The sequence below is a fragment of the Molothrus ater genome, chromosome Z (assembly GCF_012460135.2).
Source record: "Molothrus ater isolate BHLD 08-10-18 breed brown headed cowbird chromosome Z, BPBGC_Mater_1.1, whole genome shotgun sequence".
NCBI lineage: Eukaryota > Metazoa > Chordata > Aves > Passeriformes > Icteridae > Molothrus > Molothrus ater.
Genome location: NC_050511.2, coordinates 881,912 through 901,141, shown reverse-complemented (window position 1 = coordinate 901,141; position 19,230 = coordinate 881,912).

The following is a 19,230-nucleotide window of genomic DNA, read 5'->3' as shown; positions in this document are numbered from 1 at the left end:
AGGTCAGGGGCTGGGCTTGGCCTTCAGTGCTCTTGGGATCAGAGGGGAGACAGGTGGGGTTTGGGTTTTCAGGTTTTGCTGCGGAGAGATTCACTGCTACTGTTCTGCACTGCTTCTCCTTAGTGTGAGTGAGTCTTTGGTTGTGACACCAGCCATCGAACCGGCACCTTTCCAAGCCCCAACCTCACTGGGAGGGACTCCTCCCATCTGCTCAGGTGCCTCAGGGAAAACCTGGAACCCTGACCCCCTCTGGAGGGAGAGATCATCTCCTGGCTCCTCCCTGGAGCCAGGCTGCTGCTGCCCAGGGGACACCCAGGACCCTGACCCCCTCTGGAGGGAGAGATCATCTCCTGGCTGCTCACAGGAGCCCAGCTGCTGCTGCCCAGGGGACACCCAGGACCCTGACCCCCTCCAGAAGGACAGATGCATCTCCTGGCTGCTCACAAGAGCCAGGCTGCTGCTGCCCAGTCCTGCTCTTCTCCCTCGCTGCTTCTGGCTTTTTGCTCCACTTTCACCTGACCTGATACCCAGTGAGTGCCGCAGCCCTGTGGCTCCTGGCAGGCTCCTGGCAGGCTCCTGGCAGGCTGTGGGGTCGTTGCTGTGCTTTGTTCACCACGCCGGGGGTGCCATCTCTGCTGCGGCCGCCGCAGCTCCGGGGCGCCCGTGGCAGCCACTGCCCCATCCGCCACCGCACAGCGCCCCCTGCCGGCGTGGGGGAATCACTGCGCCCTGCCTGGCCGGCAGCCAGCAGCGCCCCTGCTGGCAGTGAGCGGAACTGCAGCAGCGGGAAAAGGCTGGGACGGCGTTTGTTCTCTTTTTGCGGCGTTTTTGTTTGTTTGCCTTCCTGTGTTGTAGTAAACATAAAATTATGTTTATATATATATATGTTCTTCCACCCATCTCTTGGCCTCAGAGCCCTGTAATTCCAAAGTTATAATAATTTGGAGGGAAGGGGGTTGTATTTTCCAATATCCTTGGCATACACTGATGCCTTAAGTTTTAGCTTTTATATTTTCCAGATTTGTACTGCATTAGTATATAATTATGAACTTTATATAAAGTCTTCTCAAGTTCTCCTCACAGTTCAGTCAGACAAAGTAATCCTTTTCCAGCCTGAGAACCAAGCTGCAGCTTCAGACCCAAAAAGTGCAAATAACAGAAAATTGAGGGGACCAGTCTGGGAGGATGGGACTGCATCACCTACAATCACCTGTGATTGTACAATTAATCCCAATATGGAAATGGACCAAAACTTATAAAAGTGTGAAAACTCAGGATCAGGATCCGTGGCTGGGGTGTTGGTTGTACTGCCCAAGGTGCATCCTTTGAAGGCCTTCTAATAAATCCCTATTAAATTCCCTTGACGCTGTCTGGCCTCTGTTCCAGGCAGCCCCTCAAGGCATCAACACCTGTCTTTTAAACCAATACAATGAGCTGGAAGCTGTGTTTAAGATTCTGTAGCTACTCAACGGAAGCATCTGATTCTTTTTTCTTTTTCCAATGCCTCAAACCAATTTCCGGATTTCGTTTTCCTAATCTTTCTTCGTATACTAATTGTACATTTTGGAGTTTTCTACGTCGCTTGACCAGGAAGATCTGAGGTGGTCCAAAGACTTCTAGACTGATTGGTGATTCTGTTAGTCCTGTGCTTTTCCACCTTCATCATGCAGACAGATTTTTCCCTCAGATACCCAGACTGGCCTGAAACAGTTGGGGTTTGAAGTGAAAATATTCACATTAATCATGAAAATTCAGGTCAAACTTGTCCTGTTTTTATTATAGAAGTCTTTATTACAGCTTTTGTTGCTTTCATATTACTAATTAGTGTAGTAAGGTTCAGAGTAGATCTATTGTGATAAATATAAATTCTGCAAGTAATAAAAACTGTTTTGCTAAGAAAAGCTGTATTCTTTTTCTTTCATGAGCCTATATCTGCTCTTATCCTAATATCTCATCTAAAACGCCTCCTTTTGTACCCTGTCAGCATTAACATGAAATTTAATGTGCAAAATACCCCAAATGATCTTTGAACTTTACCAATAAAGAGATTCTGCTGGGTTTCTAGATTCCCTTTGTGTGTGTTGCATTTTAGGGTTTTGCTTTTTGGTCTTTTGCTCTGGAACGTAGAGATCCAAGCTGTGGTCTCTACTCTGCATTTTATTGGAATATATTTGAGGACCCTAGAGATTGTCCTTTGCTTCTGATGGGTATTAAAAAGCAAGATCTGATAGTATACAACTTTACCCTGGTTTTGCCTACTCACTGTAACGTCCTGTCAGGCTTTTTTCTCTTCAGATGTCACTGAACAGAGTTTTTTTATTTTTATTTCCTTATTAGTTGTTTTGGTCTGGGTAAGCTTGGTTGCTGCATAATTTTTTTTTCCTCCTTTTCTTGTTTTGTTGTGGGGATTGCAGTTTTTGCTTAATTAGATGTTGGTTAACAGCTTTCGGTCTGTTACTATGGAGTTTTTAATTTTCTGAACTATTTTGCCTCGGGCAGATTCTCACAAATGTGCTCATTATTTTAATTCCCTGTCCTAACGCTGTGTTTTCCTTCTGCCAAGGAGCTCTGCCCATGGATTGTGGTCACCTACTGTGCCCTTCCTCCAAAAGCTCACGCTGGCCAGGGAGCTGGAAAAGAGCAATTCCCTGGTCTCCCTGGTGAGCACCTGTCTCCTGTCTTGGGTGAGCTTTTTGCTGTGTCCAAGGCATTTTGGGGACAAAACCTTCGCCTCCAGGAGCTGCCTGGGTCTGGGTATCAGCACAGAGGTGGTGTTTGGGACACTAAGGGCTTGCAGGTTCCTAGTTGCTGGCAGCTTTAGTATTGGAGAAATCCAGCAAAGTTTGCCAGTTTCCAACTTGGCACCCCACTGTCTGCCAGGGCGAGTGGCAGCAAACCCGCCTTAAAAAAGAATACTCCTGCTGTATTCTGCAGGATGTGCACTGATTCCTGCCTGTCCAGTGCGCCCTGAATCACTCACCAGCAGCAGACAGAAGCCACAGCCCTGGGTACCAGCCCTGCCAGATGGTTTAATTTAAAACCCCTGAAACCACGGCCCATGCGCAGCCCCCAGCGCTCTGCTGGTGGCAGCTGCCGAAAACAAGGGAATGGAGCAGAGGCAACACCGATTTAATTGCCTGCTGTACCAGCGAGGAGGGAGCTGTGATCTTCCCACAGCCTTAATCCCCCGGGCTCCGCTCGTGATTTCACCCCCGCGGCTCTGCGGCCCCCGGACAGCGGGAGAGAGAGCGGGGGTGATGAATATTGAACATGCATGTGGGGAGCAAAGTCATTGAACATGCGTTTGGGGAGCAAAGTCATTGAACGTGCATTTGTGAGCAAAGTCATTGAACATGCATTTGGGGAGCAAAGTCATTGAACGTGCATGTGGGGAGCAAAGTCTGGGCTGGCCTAGATAAACAGGGTGACAGTGCTGGTGACAGCCTGACGTGGTGGGTGTCCCGGCAGGGATGGCAGAGGTGGCTGCTGAATCCCGCCGGGATGGTCGGTGTGAAAAACGCCCATCACTTGTTTTTGAAATTTTAAAAGTTTAATAGTAATAAAATGTTTATAAAAATAGCAATATAATTAGAGGAATAAAAATTTGGACAATTTGGATTTAGGACAATATGAGACAATAGAAACTAAGAGTTACAGACAGTCCGGGTACTTTTTCTGGGCAGCAAAAGCCTGAGAAAGGACCCATGTTAACAGAGGATTAACCCTTAAAAACAATAACCTGTTGCATATTCATTCACCTCATACATGATGCATAAATTCCATTCAAACACAGGATTCTGTCTGGTCAGTGTCAACTTCTTTCTCTTAATCCTGACGGCATCTTCAGACCTGAGCAAGGTGGGAAGAAGTTTGTTTCTTCTGATAACGGAGCAATAAATTCTCTTTCTCTGAAAGATTTAGGTGTCCTGTGGCTGCTATCTCACTGCGAGCCCTTTCTTTAAAAAAAAAAAAAGTATCCTACATAGCATAAAATAGTTTCTATTTCAACGTTTTGCCATAACCTAAAACTATATTTACCACACTACTTAAGAAAATTAACACAGCAAAACTTTCTAACGCAACACACATTATATTTATTTTAACATTTGCAAAAAGCCAGTCGCAGAACAGGCATTTTTCCCAGTCGGAAATCCCACGGCGTGCTGTGCGAGGAGGGGCCGGGGGAGGGCAGGGATGCCGTGCGGCGACCCCAGGGCAGCTGGCTTTTCCCCCCCGCCAGAAACCCATGCACGCCTCCAAAAAAGCTGAGACAAAACCAAGCTGGTTTTTAAAATGCTCTTTGTTCCTGCTGCTTTTTTTGTTTGTTTGTTTTGTCGGTTAAGAGAAATAAATAACTAAATAAATAAATAAATAAATAATCTTTTTGTTCTCCTTAACTCCTCTTCTGAGGAGGCACTAATGGAAATAATTATCTGCAGAAATCAATGCTGGGAGCAGCTCGTACCCCTGAGTATTTAGCGCTGCGTGCTGTTTCAGGAGGCAGCGATTTCCATCTGTGGGAGCACATGTTCCCTTTCACTGAGCCCGTGAGGAGGAAGAGAAAAGGAGCATTTCATGTCATTCATGGGTCTCTGCTTGCAGGGAGCTGATACTGAGCAGGGCTGGCAAGAGCTGCGTGAGGGAACTGGGTAAAGAAGCTCGTGGATACTGAGGAATATCACAGAGCAGACTCTGAGCTGGAAAAGGTTTCTCCCACATACAAGGTTTTATCAATTTTTTCTCTTAATTTGAAAAAAAAAAATATATAATAAATTTAAAAGTACAAAACCTTTTGTCCAGGATGGGGCATGCTGTGACTCGTGGGACTGAATAATCCAGACAAACCACAGTGATTGCCATCAAAGATCTGTTTGCCTTCCTCTGCATGTTGAATTTGGGATCTATGTGTGTCACAACCGGGATAATATACAGTTAAGCACTTGCAAAGCTTAATATCTCATAATTAGGCTAATCATTTTCCACATTAAAATGGTGCTCCCTTATTAAGTGGCTGCTTTTTCTTTTTTTTTTTTTTTTTTTTTTAATCTAACTTTTGTGTCACACAGAATTTCCTGGGAATTGGGATGCAGTTAAAATGCAGGAAAACTTGTTTAAACAAAACAGCTTTAAACACACTGGGGTTTATGTGCAGGCAGAGGTACTTTAACATTTTATGTACAGACAGAAACATGGAAAAAGTTTATTTCTGCATGTGTTGTTTTCAAAGCTGAATAAAACTCAGTATTTTGGAAAGTTGGGATCAAAACCAATTAGGTGTATTTGTATTTTGGTGTAACAGGTGGTAGTTTCAGTTTCCATGGATGGAGAATTGCATGAGGAAAATTGGTTTTCCCACCTCCTCTATTCATCATGAATTTACCGAATGCAGTAAAATCAGTGGAATATCATAGTGCTGAATAGCAGCACAATTTTTTGTCTGTTTCATTTGAGTAATGTGTCTTATTTAATTGATGTGAGGTTGGTAAGTGATGAGGAATCCAGGCCTTTTCATCAATTCCTGAACCAAAGCTGCTTGGACTCTCCTGGCATTATTTTTAGGCAGTTTCATGCAAGTTTTGTGGATTGATCCAATTCCAAGCTTTGCCCTTTCTTCTCCCTTTTTATTTCCCTTTTCCCCAGATTTCAGGGGGAATTCATTCCTGGGAGCAGCCCAGCTCCTGTTCCCACCTCCTTTTTCATGCTGGCCAGCCACAGCTCACTCATCCCTGCTGATGCAGCTCCTCCTGCCCTGTGCTGAGCAGCAGCATTCCAGTTATGAGCTAATGCCTTATGTTTGATATTTATGCAGCAGCTGAGAAACCTAAATAATTAAATCTCCCTGTGGCCCGAGCAGGAGCTGGACGAGCAGCCTGGTGGATGCGAGCTGTGCTGCCAGCAGGGTTTGCTGGCCTGGTGGTCGCTACCTGTGTGCTCCTTCCTCAGCACAACCTGCCCATAAATAATTCAGCTGTGCCTCAGCACATGGGGTTAACCTTTGGGAACACACCAAGGCTGCTGCTACGTGCAACCTTTTTTCTTACAGCAGCAAAATCCTTCTTTCTGAGCAGGGAGAGACCTACACCGTCCATCTCGGGTGTTCATTTCACAGCAACAGCCCCGACTAAGCGAGACTTGGTTGTTGTGCAAGTCTGAGATTTATTCAGACCAGCCAGATGTTTGGTTTAATAATCCACATTATCCTGGTTGTTTTAGTAGTCTGGTTTTCTGTGGTGCTTTCAGCTGTGTCACAAGTATGCAGGGATGTCAGGAAGGCTGAGGGTTGCTACAGGACTCACTGTGGGAGCATCAGAGTGCTAAATCCCAGTCTAGTTACTCATGGGCTTTATCTGGGCATTTTCTTGTCCTCAATTACAAGCAGGTGCAATGAATTATCCAGGTGTTTAAGGTGCTGTGTCAGTGAAATTTGTTAAAATCCAGTATCCAGACATCCCTGCTTCCCTACCTCATGCCTCTAATGCTGCCTCCCCTTCTCCTCATCCTGGGGTGATGGCAGGCAGAGATACCCATGGGAAAGAGAAGATTTGCAGGTTGGGAATGAGTCACTCCAGAGGCTGGGAATGAGCTGGCCAGCAGTGGTAGGGCAGAGGAGACCTGATGGCCACAGCAGACCACAATTAAAGCAGGAATCCATTGGTGTGGCTATGGCAAAGTGAGCCAGTAAATACAGATAGGATCTGGTCTACCAAACTGTTAGAAATAGAAAGCAGTCAGTCAACATCCTAATTACAGCAAGGACTGGGCTTGGACTCTCTCTGTGAGGTCCTTGCTCCTGGTAGGAGAAATTCAAGAGGAGCTGTGGGATGGAAGTGATGGCTAGGAAGGGATGAAAGTGAAAAGCAAGGAACTGGGCTCTCTTGGTGTAGAGAGAGATGCAGAACCCTGAGTGGTGGGTCCTGGAGGGTGGTGAAACACAGGAAGGTGTGAGTGCAGGGGAATGATTCAGGAACATCACTGCAGCTGGCCACGCTCTCAGTTACACCAAGCCTGCAGCAAGACCTCAAAAAATTCATCATCCATTCTCTCAGACATGTAATTTCAGAGTCTGCTAGTTCAGGCTAATTGCTCCTGGAACAGCCTTGTTCCTCCCTTGCAGCAGCAGCGGCATCCCGGACGTCCTGCCCTTCCCTCTGCCAGACCTGGGGAATAACTGCAAAGGGAGAAAAAGGCCCATTAACCTTTACTGTCTGTCTTTTCTTGCTGTAATCCAGTTGGTGTTTGTCTTGATGGCGATAATTACACAGAAGTATGTAATTGCAAGACAAATGTTTAATTAAGAGCAGGTTTGTTGCTAGTCTCTTGTCTGCTTCCATCTGGGAAGAGCATGGTTGTGCCGGTTGACTTGGCAGCCTGGATCGAAGGTCTAATGAGCCCGTTCTGCACCCTTGCTAAAGAGGAAGGAAATAAATGAAATTAATGCATTAATGGGACCCCTCGATCCCCTCCTGCTGCCATAAGAGTTTCTCTTTTCTGTATAATACTTTGCTCAAGACCTGCATCTTCTATGGTGGATAAAGCAGGTTTATTTAATTAGAATAATTTGGGATGGTGTGTCCTGCCTGGTCAGAGCTCCAGGAAAGCTTGTAATGAAAACTGCTCTTATAGGTGCTGCAGTTATCTGCATTTAGATGAGCTTAAATCAAAATTACATTTTTCTAGCTCTTTAGCAATGCCCAGTAATGTATTCCTGCAATATCCTTCTAAACCCAAAAAAACCCTTGGGTTGAGGTTACTTGCTTAAGCATGTCTTGAAAAAATGGGTTGTGAATTCTCAGCCCGTGCTGCCGCTTGGGAAGACTCACAAACAAGAAGGTGGCCCTGGAACCTGACTGCACAAAGAAATGGCATCAAAAATATTCCTCCTCTCATCACCCTTTGATGCAGAGGGTGTCTGGGGCAGAGCTGCCTCCCTGCCTCACGGTAACAGCAGCGAGCATCAGCTGCTGAAATAATTTAGATATGTTTTCCCTCTGGGAAACCACACTGATCTTAATAGAGGTTTTTAATTAAATAATGTGCTGACTGTTACAATCTGGAAATACTTTGTGTTTTGTGTTTATTCTTTGCAGCAGCGTTTCCTTCTGGTTGTCACTCGGTTGCTTGAGGAGAGAAAGGCTCGGGAATTTCTTCCCACTGGGAAACAGCCCCGGGAGCTGCCCACAGGCAGCACGCCGAGGATGGGAGATGGAAATGCTCATGTGAGCAGCTGGGCAGGTGCTGGCCCTGTGGTGACTTCCCGGAGGGTCCTGTCACGGATCCATCCCAGCCCAATGCCGGGGCTCTCCCGGCCAGACGGGAAATTTGGGAATGGCTGGGGATTCAGTGCGGCTTTCTCTCACGAGGTTGCAGTTTATTGCAGCCCTGAGACACATGAAAAGTCTCTGTTCAGGCCCGCTTGTTCGAAGAATGAGCCGGAGTTCTTCAGCTCTCGGTCTCAGAGTTGTTTATTGTATCTTATCTATAAAAATTTTTCTCCTGCCCTGCCGAGGTCCATCCAGCAGGACAGTTCCAGGCACTCTGCCTGCCCCCGGGGCGGTGCCATCTCTTTATACTACAAACTACGTATAACATGTTCACAATTACTTTCCAATACCCACCACCTATGCCAAACAGTGAGCTTCCACTCCAAACCAATCCAAAAGTGCCACCATCACAGCAGAAGATGGAGGCAGAGAAGAAGAAGAAGAAAGGCTGGATGCACCCAAGTCCCTCCATCCTATCCCCAAAACCCCCATTCTAAAAACCCCAAAAATCTACTTTTTCACCTAGCAATAATTTCATTATTACACTACTTAAACTTCTGTGTCTTTCAGGTCTTCATTCAAAGCTGGTATTTTGCTCCACGGGTCATAATCAAACCCACAGGTGTTCTGGGCTGTGTGCCAGGGTCTCCGAGCCCTCTGGCAGGGGTCCTGGCAACTCTGAACACCCGGAGGGATGTCCTGAGTTCTGACAGTTTTCCCCTGCTGATAATGAAGCGGGCAATCAGGCAGGAGAGCAGCGGTTCCAGGGAGCGCTGCAAACCCCCGTTTCACCCCGCGCTGTGCGGGGCAGAGCGCGGCGGTGCCATGGTGTGAAAAATGCGTGTATTTTGTGATTGGCTTTTCGCAAATATTAAAATGAGCATTATATGTGTTGTGTTAGAAAGTAACGCTGTATTAATTCTCTTAAGTACTGTGTTAAATATAGTTTTAGGTTATAAAAATTGTTAAAATAGAAACGATGCTGTGTAGGATACTTTTTTTAAAGAAAGGACTCGCAGCGAGATAGCAGCCACAGGATACCTGAATCTTTCGGAGAAAAAGAATTTATTGCCCTCTTATCAGAAGAAACCAACTTCTTCCCACCTCGAAGGCGCTGTTAGGATTCAGAGGAAGAAGTTGATGATGAGCAGAGAGAATCCTGTATTTGAATGGAATTTATGCATCATGTATGAAGTGTGTATGAATATGCAACAGGCTATTGCTTTTAAGGGTTAATCCTTTGTTAACGGGTGTCCATTTTCGGGCTCGTGCTGCCCAGAAAAAGGTACCCAGACTGTCTGTAACTCTTTGTATTTGTCGTCTCATATTATCCTAAATCAAAATTGTCCAAGTTATTATTACTCTAATTGTATTACTATTTTTATGACCATTTTATTACTATGAAACTTTTAAAATTTTAAAAAACAAGTGATTGGCGTTTTTCACACATGGCAACACCGCGGGCAGGTGGGTACCAGCGCACGCCAATTAACATTTAAACAGCCTCAGGTGCCGGGAGCAAGCCGGATGTTTGTGGATAAAACTGAGGAGAGCTGAAGGGGTGTCTGTGCTGCTGGGCCCTGCCTGCCCCGCGGCTGCTCGTCCTTCCCTCCTGGAGGTGTTTGAGGTGCTCCGGCAGCTCCATCGCCTGCCTGGATGTGCTCCTGGGGTTTCTTCTGCCTGTGCGGGTATGAGCTGAGCTCTCTGTCAGCACCTGTGCCAGACGCTCTGCAGGTCCCACCCCCAAATTGTCACAAATTGCTTGGCTCAGTCCGGGTCACTGATGTTTTGTGCTGCAGTGGGAACCAGGAGGGGCTCCCTTGTGACTACGCCTCAGTGTCCCCAGTGGTTCCTTGGCGTTGTGCAAAAGGAAGATGAGCTGTTCACGAGCCATTGAAGCTGCCACTGAGTACTTCCTGACCCAAGCAGCTGCTTCTGCCCTTGTCTTATTCTCCAGCATAACCAACGCATGACATACCGGGCAGTGGGACATCACCCGACTTACCCACCCAACATCCTGCCTGATCCTCACTTCAGCAATTGCAATAAAACTAGGACTAGCACCATTCCCCTTCTGATTCCCAGAAGTACTCCAAGGCTCTCCTCTCACCACCGGCCTCCTCTATCCTCCGCCACAGAACTCCCCCCAGTCACGCTACTCTGCATAACCTCATCCTCACTAAACCCTACACTCTTAACTATCCTAGCTATCCTCTCAGCAGCCCTCGGAGAATCCCTGTTGTGCAAAAGGAAGATGAGTTGGTAAGGCATTTAAGTACTTCCCAAGGCCACACCGTGAGCAGGAGGTTGAGGCTGCACACAAAGTCTTTTGTCCCTGGCTGCCACCTCCCCACGTTCCCCCGAGCTCCAGCCTTGCAGATCCCTGCCTGAGGAGTGCTGATTTTTGCTCATGAACTTGACAAGCTCCACAGTAAAACCACTTGACTGCACCTTTGCCCCTTCAGCTCAGGAAGCCCTGATGTTTCTGCCTTAGCAGGGAAAAACTTCTCCCAATATTCAGCTTAAATCCAGCCATGGCTAAGAAAAACCTTTCATCCTTGTGCCTGGCCTTGGAGGCTGCTTAGTGCAAGCTCTGGCCCTGCACCTCTGCCTCTTCTCTAAGCCTGACCTGCTCTCCCTCCTTGTCCTGGTGTCTCCCCAGACTGGGATGCTGCTGCTGCCAGGAATTGGCAGGAACCCACCTTCCCACTTTGGGAATTTGGTGGAATTTGGTGCCACCATTTGTGGGGCCAAGCATTGCAAACCCCACTCATGGCCAGGGACACCAGGCTGAAAGGGGTGAATTTCCACCATCATCGTTCCATCACTAATGGTTTGCAAATTTTAATTTGTGTCCTTACCGGAGCACACAGGATGTGCTTCTGTGATTTGGGGGTTTTTCTCCATGTTTGTACTGTTCCTCTGGTTCTTCTTGATTGTGGCTTTGATGTGTCTGTGCCCAGAAGTGGGGGAAAAATGGGAAGCAGGTGAAAAATGGGAAATTCTACCATCTCTGGGGCTCCTTGCCTCCAAATCCCACACAGGTGCTGCTGCAGGAGTCTTCCGCAAGAGCAGCCACATGCCTCTCTACCTCTCCCACCCAAGCTTCAGATTTGCACCCTTGGATGTTGCTTTGCAGCCCCATATTTGGGTTTTTTACAAGCCTTGGAAAGATCTCCTGGAAACAGAGCAGGGGAGAGACGCTCTGCAGAACGTTATCAGAATCATCGGGAAACAGCAAACCAGCCTTTCTTTTGGAAGCTGGAAGCACACAGAGGTGGGGGTGGGACAATGTGGTGGTTTGACAGGAAGTGTGTTTTTTGGGATGCTGCAGAGCTTTGTAGAGCCAGCTTTTGGAGCAGATCAAGCTTAAGGCGCAGGCTTTGGAAGGCTCGGCTTTTGGAGCAGATCAAGCTTAAGGCGCAGGCTTTGGAAGGCTCGGCTTTTGGAGCAGATCAAGCTTAAGGCGCAGGCTTTGGAAGGCTCAGCTTTTGGAGCAGATCAAGCTTAAGGCGCAGGCTTTGGAAGGCTCAGCTTTTGGAGCAGATCAAGCTTAAGGCGCAGGCTTTGGAAGGCTCGGCTTTTGGAGCAGATCAAGCTTAAGGCGCAGGCTTTGGAAGGCTCGGCTTTTGGAGCAGATCAAGCTTAAGGTGCAGGCTTTGGAAGGCTCAGCTTTTGGAGCAGATCAAGCTTAAGGCGCCGGCTTTGGAAGGCTCAGCTCAGCTCAAGGCTGCCGCGGGCTGTTCTGGTGCTGGATTCAGTGTTTCCTTCCATCTGCCTTCAGCAGGGATGTTTTCACCCAGCCAGAGCTGAGGTCCTGCCTTTTCTGCAGCATGGGAAGAAGCCAGGCTGCCTCCCGTGAAGATGGGAGCCCAGGCAGGGAGTTCTTGCCCTGGTGGCTGGGGAAGACAACTCCTGTTTTTTCCACCTCTACAAAGCGCCACTGCAAGGCACAAAGAGCACAGAGGGAGGTTACAAAGAAATGATGAGATGGCCTGAGCAGCCACCCTTTATCTTCACTTTTTATCCTTTGATTTCGTCTGGTTTGACTCCCTAACACCTAACCCTCATGTGGGGTGATACAAAATGTCTACCTAACATCTTTTCACACCAAAAGCAGTGAGGAAAGGGGCTGAAGCTCTGGCTCCTCTCTGTGCCCATATCTGGGGGATGATGCCTGGGAGGGGACCTGGGCAGAGGTGGCACTGGTGACTGCAGGGAGAGTTCTTAGGGTGCTTAGAAGTCTCCAGCTGAACCAGTTATTTTTAAAAAATGCACCAATCTGCACCCAGATCCAGCCAGTGGAGGGTCTCTCCTGCTTGGTGTGGCCACCAAATCCTGTGTGCTCTGACCCCCAAGTGCATCCTGGGCTCCCAGGCCCTCGGTCCCTCTGGTTTTCTGGCCTCCTACATGTGCCCACAGAAACCATCAGAAATCTGATCTGTGTTTTCAGGAGTCTTCTTTATTCTCCCAAAGCCTTAATTAATTTTCTCTGTCTGCTCTTGCTGGGCCTAATATCACTTGAATGGCTCACTTATGTGAATTAGCTTGATTAATGGCCGTACCCAGACACAAAACTCCTCAGCCTGCTCGTGCTTTTCATGGGAGCTTTTCCAACCTCTTATTCTCCTCTGCTGAGGCCAAGCTTTAGCCTCAGCTGGTGGGAGCAACAGCCCACAGACACACAGAGAATACACAAACAGAGTTCCTCAGATGAGGTAGAATTTCCCTGGCTGAAAACATCAAGTTACGGATTAATCTGTTGCGCACAAAAAAATTCTGGAGTGCCTTCCTGCTCCTCAGGCCTTGTCACTGGCACTGTCACTGGCCTTTGGTGACAGCCACGCTGAGGTGCTCAGGGTCTTCTCTAGGCTCTCCTGCCTCTTCCACAGCAGCCTGGCCAGGCTCCCCTGGCTGTCCAAGGGCTGGCTCTGGCAGCTGGAGCCTCCTGCAGACCAAAGGCTCTGCCTGGCACCAGTGGCCCAGCTGGTAATTCTGGTTTGTTCTTCAGCTGGAAGCGTCTGGGAAGCTTGGGAGGACCAGAGAGGTGAAACCAGCGCTGCAAAAGCGTGCAGGGCTCTGTGCGTCCGTGTGAGCCGGGACTGATGCTGCCCTCAGCTCTCACAAAAGCTGATCCAGACCCTTTCCCAGGGACAAACCACGTCCTTTTCATGGTGAAATTGGACAGTGCTTGCCTGTTCTTGGGGGGCACAGAGAGGAAAAGTGGGAGCCATAGACTGAGGGAGCCAACATCAGCTGTGCCCCAGGATGTGGGAGCCACAGACTGAGGGACACAGCCCCACATCAGCTGTGCCCCAGGACAGTGACACTTTGCTGCAGACACCAGGAAAGGAGAGGCTGGGAGGAGCAGCCCACGTGTCCCACACAGCAGAGCACTCCTGCAAGGACCAGTGGGGACACACGAGGCTTGCTGGCTAGTTCCAGGCACAAAAGCAGTGCCTGGAGCCACCAGGAGAAGACAGCCAAGAGGTGTCAGCAGTTGCTTCCTGTGCCTTTTGGACAACTCCTCCAGCAGAATCCAGCTCCAGGGACCTGTGAGGAGGTGACTGGCACAGCTGGGGATGCTCAGCCCAGCCCTGCCCCGTGTGCTGTGCCTGATTTTGGGGCTCAAGCCCCCCAGGGATGACCTTGCCAGCCGTGCCCAGGCCCATGTGCTGGTGAGCCCCAGCTGGTGGGGAAGGGCAGGCTCCCAGCTCCGCCATCATTACCAGCTCAGCAGCAGCCAAATTTTCCTGTGCTGCTGGGAGTGCTGCCACCTCTGCTAGCAATCCACAGCATCACTGCCTACATCCCATCCTGGGGCTGCTGGACCTCCTGGAAGGGCGAGCTGCTGGAAGGGAGCACCTAAGGCTTGTAAATGCTCGTGGCTGGAAGGAGTTGCAGAATCAGAAAGTCCACAAGAAGTTTTATTAGTAAATGACACACTAGGCATGGAAATTGTTGTTAGTGTCCCAGGGTAAGCCCACAGCAGTGTGGCCTGGATAAAGGGATAGGGCTGGATGTGGGGTGTGCTCAGCTTCTATGTGCTCAGCTTCCATGTGCTCAGCTTGGGGTGGAGGAGAGCAGCTCTGCCTTGCTGCCTGCCTCGTCCTTGTGAACTCCCAGCTAAGAACCTCTAGAAAAGGCACAGCAGTGTTAATTAAAAGCTGCCTTGGGCATTATCTCAAGTGTTCTCCCCATGAGACTCTCAGATGCTGCTGGCAGTGCTGGCTGGGAAGTTTCTCTGCAGGGAGGTCAGTGCCAGCTCCTGGAGCCCTTTGCAGTTCCCAGATGTGGAGTGCTTGGGGTTCAGGTGTGAATTCCCCCCTATGGAAAGGCTAACGCAGATGAATACTGCTCAGTTTCAGTGTGTCTTGGGATCAGAGAGGCTGGGAGGCTGGGCAGCTTCCATCACCTCCAAGACAGGTTCTCAAGCTTCAAACCACTATTTGCAATGAGAACAGCCGAGCAGGAAAATGGCCGGACTTGGGGGGGTTTAAAAAAAAAAGTTATCTTACTGTGCACTTGTCATGGTGGTTTCTGAGGCTGGAACACTCCCAAGGTGCTGGATCTGGAGCAGAGAGGGCTGGAGCATGCCTCATCTGGGCTGTCCCTGGAGGAGATAGCATCTCCTGGCACACAGGCCACTGGAGAGCCCTGCTCACAGGGTTCAGACATCTCCTTCAGCAGCGCCATCCCTCAGGCCCCTGCCCCAGCCCCTCAGACAGCACCAGGGCTGCTGCAAAGCCATCCTGCTTAATTGGGACCTCAGGGAGGCAGCTCCCCTTCTGAAGCATGCTCTGTTCTAATTAGCGGGTAAAATAAGCTCTGAATAAATAGGAAGACCATGACTAAGTCCCATTTTTATTTCTCGTCTGCTTCCCATGCTTCTCCCAGATAATTTGGAGCAATGCCTGGTGAAAGTCCACGCAATGGATAACCTGGCTGCTTGTTTTCTGCAGGCTCAGTCCTGCAAACAACCAGGAATGCAAATGCTGGGAGCTGGCAAAGCACAGGGATAACCAGATGGGGAGGTGAGTTGTTCCTGGGATAGCTCCTCTGTTAAAGCTCAGCTGGGATCCAGGTATTGTGAGGGATTTAGTCCAAAGGGTGGGGGAGTAGAAGATTTAAGGTGGGGCTGTTTGCCCTGGGCATCATCTGCATGTGAGATGCTGGGGACAGCCTCGGTAAAAGAAAGGCCTCTGCTTTCAGGGGGAAAAACACCATTTTTTAAATAATGCCATCCATTTTCCCTCTTGTGGCTGGATTTCTGCTGTGGGTACGGTCAGGAATGCAGCTGATCCAGGCACACAGAACTGCAAATCTGCACCCCACAATCCGTGTGGGGCCTTCCTGCTGTGCCTGGGCTCTCCCAGAACTGCAAATCTGCACCCCACAATCCGTGTGGGGCCTTCCCACTGTGCCTGGGCCCTCCCAGAGCTGTAAATCTGCACCCCACAATCCGTGTGGGGCCCGCCTGCTGTGCCTGGGCTCTCCCAGAGCTGTAAATCCGCACCCCACAATCCGTGTGGGGCCTTCCCACTGTGCCTGGGCTCTCCCAGAGCTGTAAATGTGCACCCCACAATCCGTGTGGGGCCTTCCCACTGTGCCTGGGCCCTCCCAGAACTGTAAATCTGCACCCCACAATCCATGTGGGGCCCGCCTGCTGTGCCTGGGCTCTCCCAGAACTGTAAATCTGCACCCCACAATCCATGTGGGGCCTTTCCACTGTGCCTGGGCTCTCCCAGAACTGTAAATCTGCACCCCACAATCCGTGTGAGGCCTTCCCACTGTGCCTGGGCTCTCCCAGAGCTGTAAATCTGCACCCCACAATCCGTGTGAGGCCTTCCCACTGTGCCTGGGCTCTCCCAGAACTGTAAATCTGCACCCCACAATCCGTGTGGGGCCTTCCCACTGTGCCTGGGCTCTCCCAGATTTGTGCACCCCACAATCCATGTGGGGCTTTCCTGCTGTGCCCTGGCTCTCCCTGTCCATGATTGCTTCAGTGTCCAGGAGCTGTGGGGGCTATGAGCCGGCAGAGGCTGTGCTTTCAATTAGAACCTTTATTAATGAGCAAAGTGCCAGGATAAATGGCTTGTGTGGCCAGCAGGAAGGATGCTGGACAAGGCAGGGGATGCTGTGGTGTGAGGGAGCTCGTCCTGCTCAGCACAAATTGCTCCTGGCACTGTCTGGGCTGGGACAGGGGTTCTGGCAAAGTCTGGGCTCTCCAAGGCCATCCCTGGATGGAGCACCTGGAGCTGGGAGCTGCCACCCCAGGGGTGTCCTGTGTCCTGCCTCCTCTCCAGCGTGCTCTGGGTGCTCACAGAGCACCTAAAAAACAGCAGCAGGAGCTGAGAAGTGGGGGGTATGTGGGTGGGCAGAGAAGAGCTCCCTGGGTGCCAGGAAGTTGTGACAATCCCAAGGATTTACAAAGGTAAATTGTGCCTACAACATGAGAGAGGCTTCATCTTTTTTCTTTTCCTTTGGCAGTTTTAGGTCAGTTTAATGGAACAGAAGGAAAAGGAAACCTTCCAGGAAGTTGATGCTAAACTGGTGACAGTCTGGGAAATCAGAAGCTTGGCTCTTGGCTAGTTCTGCTGCCAGTGAGGTGGAAGAAGCAGGCTGGGATCCCTCACAGCTGGTCAGTGGCAATGCTCACCACCCTGCCTTGGCGCTGGGTGGGTGCCCCAATACCAGCATTAAATCAAATGCGATGTGATGGGGAGAGAAGGTACTATTGTTCTATTTGTCCTTACTTTTCTACTTCTTACGTAATTTTTCTGCTAACTTATCTCATGGCTACTGCTTAGCTCTAGTCACAGTTCTGCTGTCTCTAAAGCCTGTCTTTTACAGCTTTCCCAAAACCCTCTAATTTTATAAATTCCCACATTAAACTGATGGCAGTTTGGGAAATCAAGAGAGGAACTAGCCAAGAAGCTTGGCTCTTGGCTAGTTCTGCTGCCAGTGACATGGAAGCAGCAGGCTGGGATCCCTCGCAGCTGGTCAGTGGCAATGCTCACCACTCTCACCCTGGCTTGGTGGTGGGTGAGTGCCCCAGTACCAGCATTAAATCAAGTGTGATGTGAGAAAATGGAGGGAGACGTGAATAAACTCTCATTTCAGGATGCCAGGGGGCCTGGGTGCAGCTGTGGGGAAGGAAGGAGGGCAGCAGGGACAGACTGTGCGGGCACAGAGCATGAACAAGAACTTGCAATAAATAAGAAGTAGATGGGTTGTGCTGTGATATCGCTTTCTCCACACAGACCCAGCCCCAGGAGCTCCATGTCTGGACATCACCTCTGCTCACCACTCCATCATCCTTCACACCAGCTGCTCTGTGCTGTGCTCTGCCACACCACACAGCCCTGCATCCAGGGCTGCTCCAAGGCATCTCCCACCCCTCCTGCTGCTCCTTACAGTTCTGCATCCCTCGTGGAGCCCTGGAGGATCTGGCAGGGCTGAGGGCAGCTCTCCACCTCTGCCTGGCAGGTCCTGTGCTCTGACATCTCCTCCTTCAAAGCATTCCCATTTCCAAGAGGCAGACTCTGTCAGGAGCCCTGTCCCCAGAGGACACCCCTGGGAGTGCCTTGGCTCGTGTCCTGGTGTCCAGCAGTGGTCTGAGCCCAGAGACAGGGTCCTCCCACTGCCATGGGCAGGGCAGGGGGCCCTCACACACTGCCAGCTTTGCTCCACCAGCACCGTGAGCCAGGCCTGCAGCAGCTGCTGATCCCTTCTGAGGGGCTCAGACTCAGCCTCTGAGCTGCCCTAAAGGTGAGGAGGCAGAGGGAGGGATTGCCTGCCCCAAAAGCTGGTGTTCATGGTGATGTCCTCAGCCCCAGTGGGACCCCAGACCCCTCCCCAGCCTGCTCCTTCCACTTCACTGGCAGCAGAACTAGCCAAGAGCCAAGCTTCTGATTTCCCAAACTGTCACCAGTTTAGTGTGGGAATTTATAAAATTAGAGGGTTTGGGGAAAGCTGTAAAGGACAGGCTTTAGAGACAGCAGAACTGTGACTAGAGCTAAGCAGTAGCCATGAGATAGGTTAGCAGAAAAATTACGTAAGAAATAGAAAAGTAAGGACAAATAGAACAATAGTACCTTCTCTCCCCATCACATCGCATTTGATTTAATGCTGGTATTGGGGCACCCACCCAGCGCCAAGGCAGGGTGGTGAGCATTGCCACTGACCAGCTGTGAGGGATCCCAGCCTGCTCCTTCCACCTCACAGGCAGCAGAAAATCAGAGCCAAGCTTCTGATTTCCCAGACTGTCACCAGTTTAGCATCAACTTCCTGGAAGGTTTCCTTTTCCTTCGGTTCCATTAACTGACCTAGAGCTGCACCAGCACTGGTGCTGCAGCAGCGTGACCCAGCGGGTGCACGGTGGGGCTGCTGCACTCCATGCACAGCTCCCCACCTGCACAGCTGCTTCCTAGACACCGATATTTGAGTATCAATCTGATTTATAACACCCAGGGGAGAAATGAGAGTACGTGAGAAGGATTGAGCAGAGCACACGGCGAGTCGCAGCAGTTTTAATTCCCCAGATTGACACTCACAGCGCTTTTCTGTCCTGCTGTTTTTAATTTCCACTTTATTCTTCTACATTAATACAACTCTGGGGCAGTTGATCGCACGTTGCTGTCACACATTTCCCTGGGGAATTAATCTTTTCCTGCTGGCAGCAGTGGGAAGGCAGAGCAGTTTCAGAGGTGTGACTAACCCAGGGCTAGGGCACATGGACCACTCCAGTGGAGTTTACACCAATGTGCAAACCACACCAAGAGCCAGAGCCCTGCCAAGCAAGGCACCTCTGAGCAACAGACAGGGCAAAAAAGGTGCATGCATTATTAAATGGCATTTTTGTTCTGTGTGCTGGAAATATAAACTGACCTTTATGCGGGCCTGAATATGAAACATGGACATGGGAGGCTCGCTCTGGCCCCACCATCAATCAGCCTCTCCTTCGGTG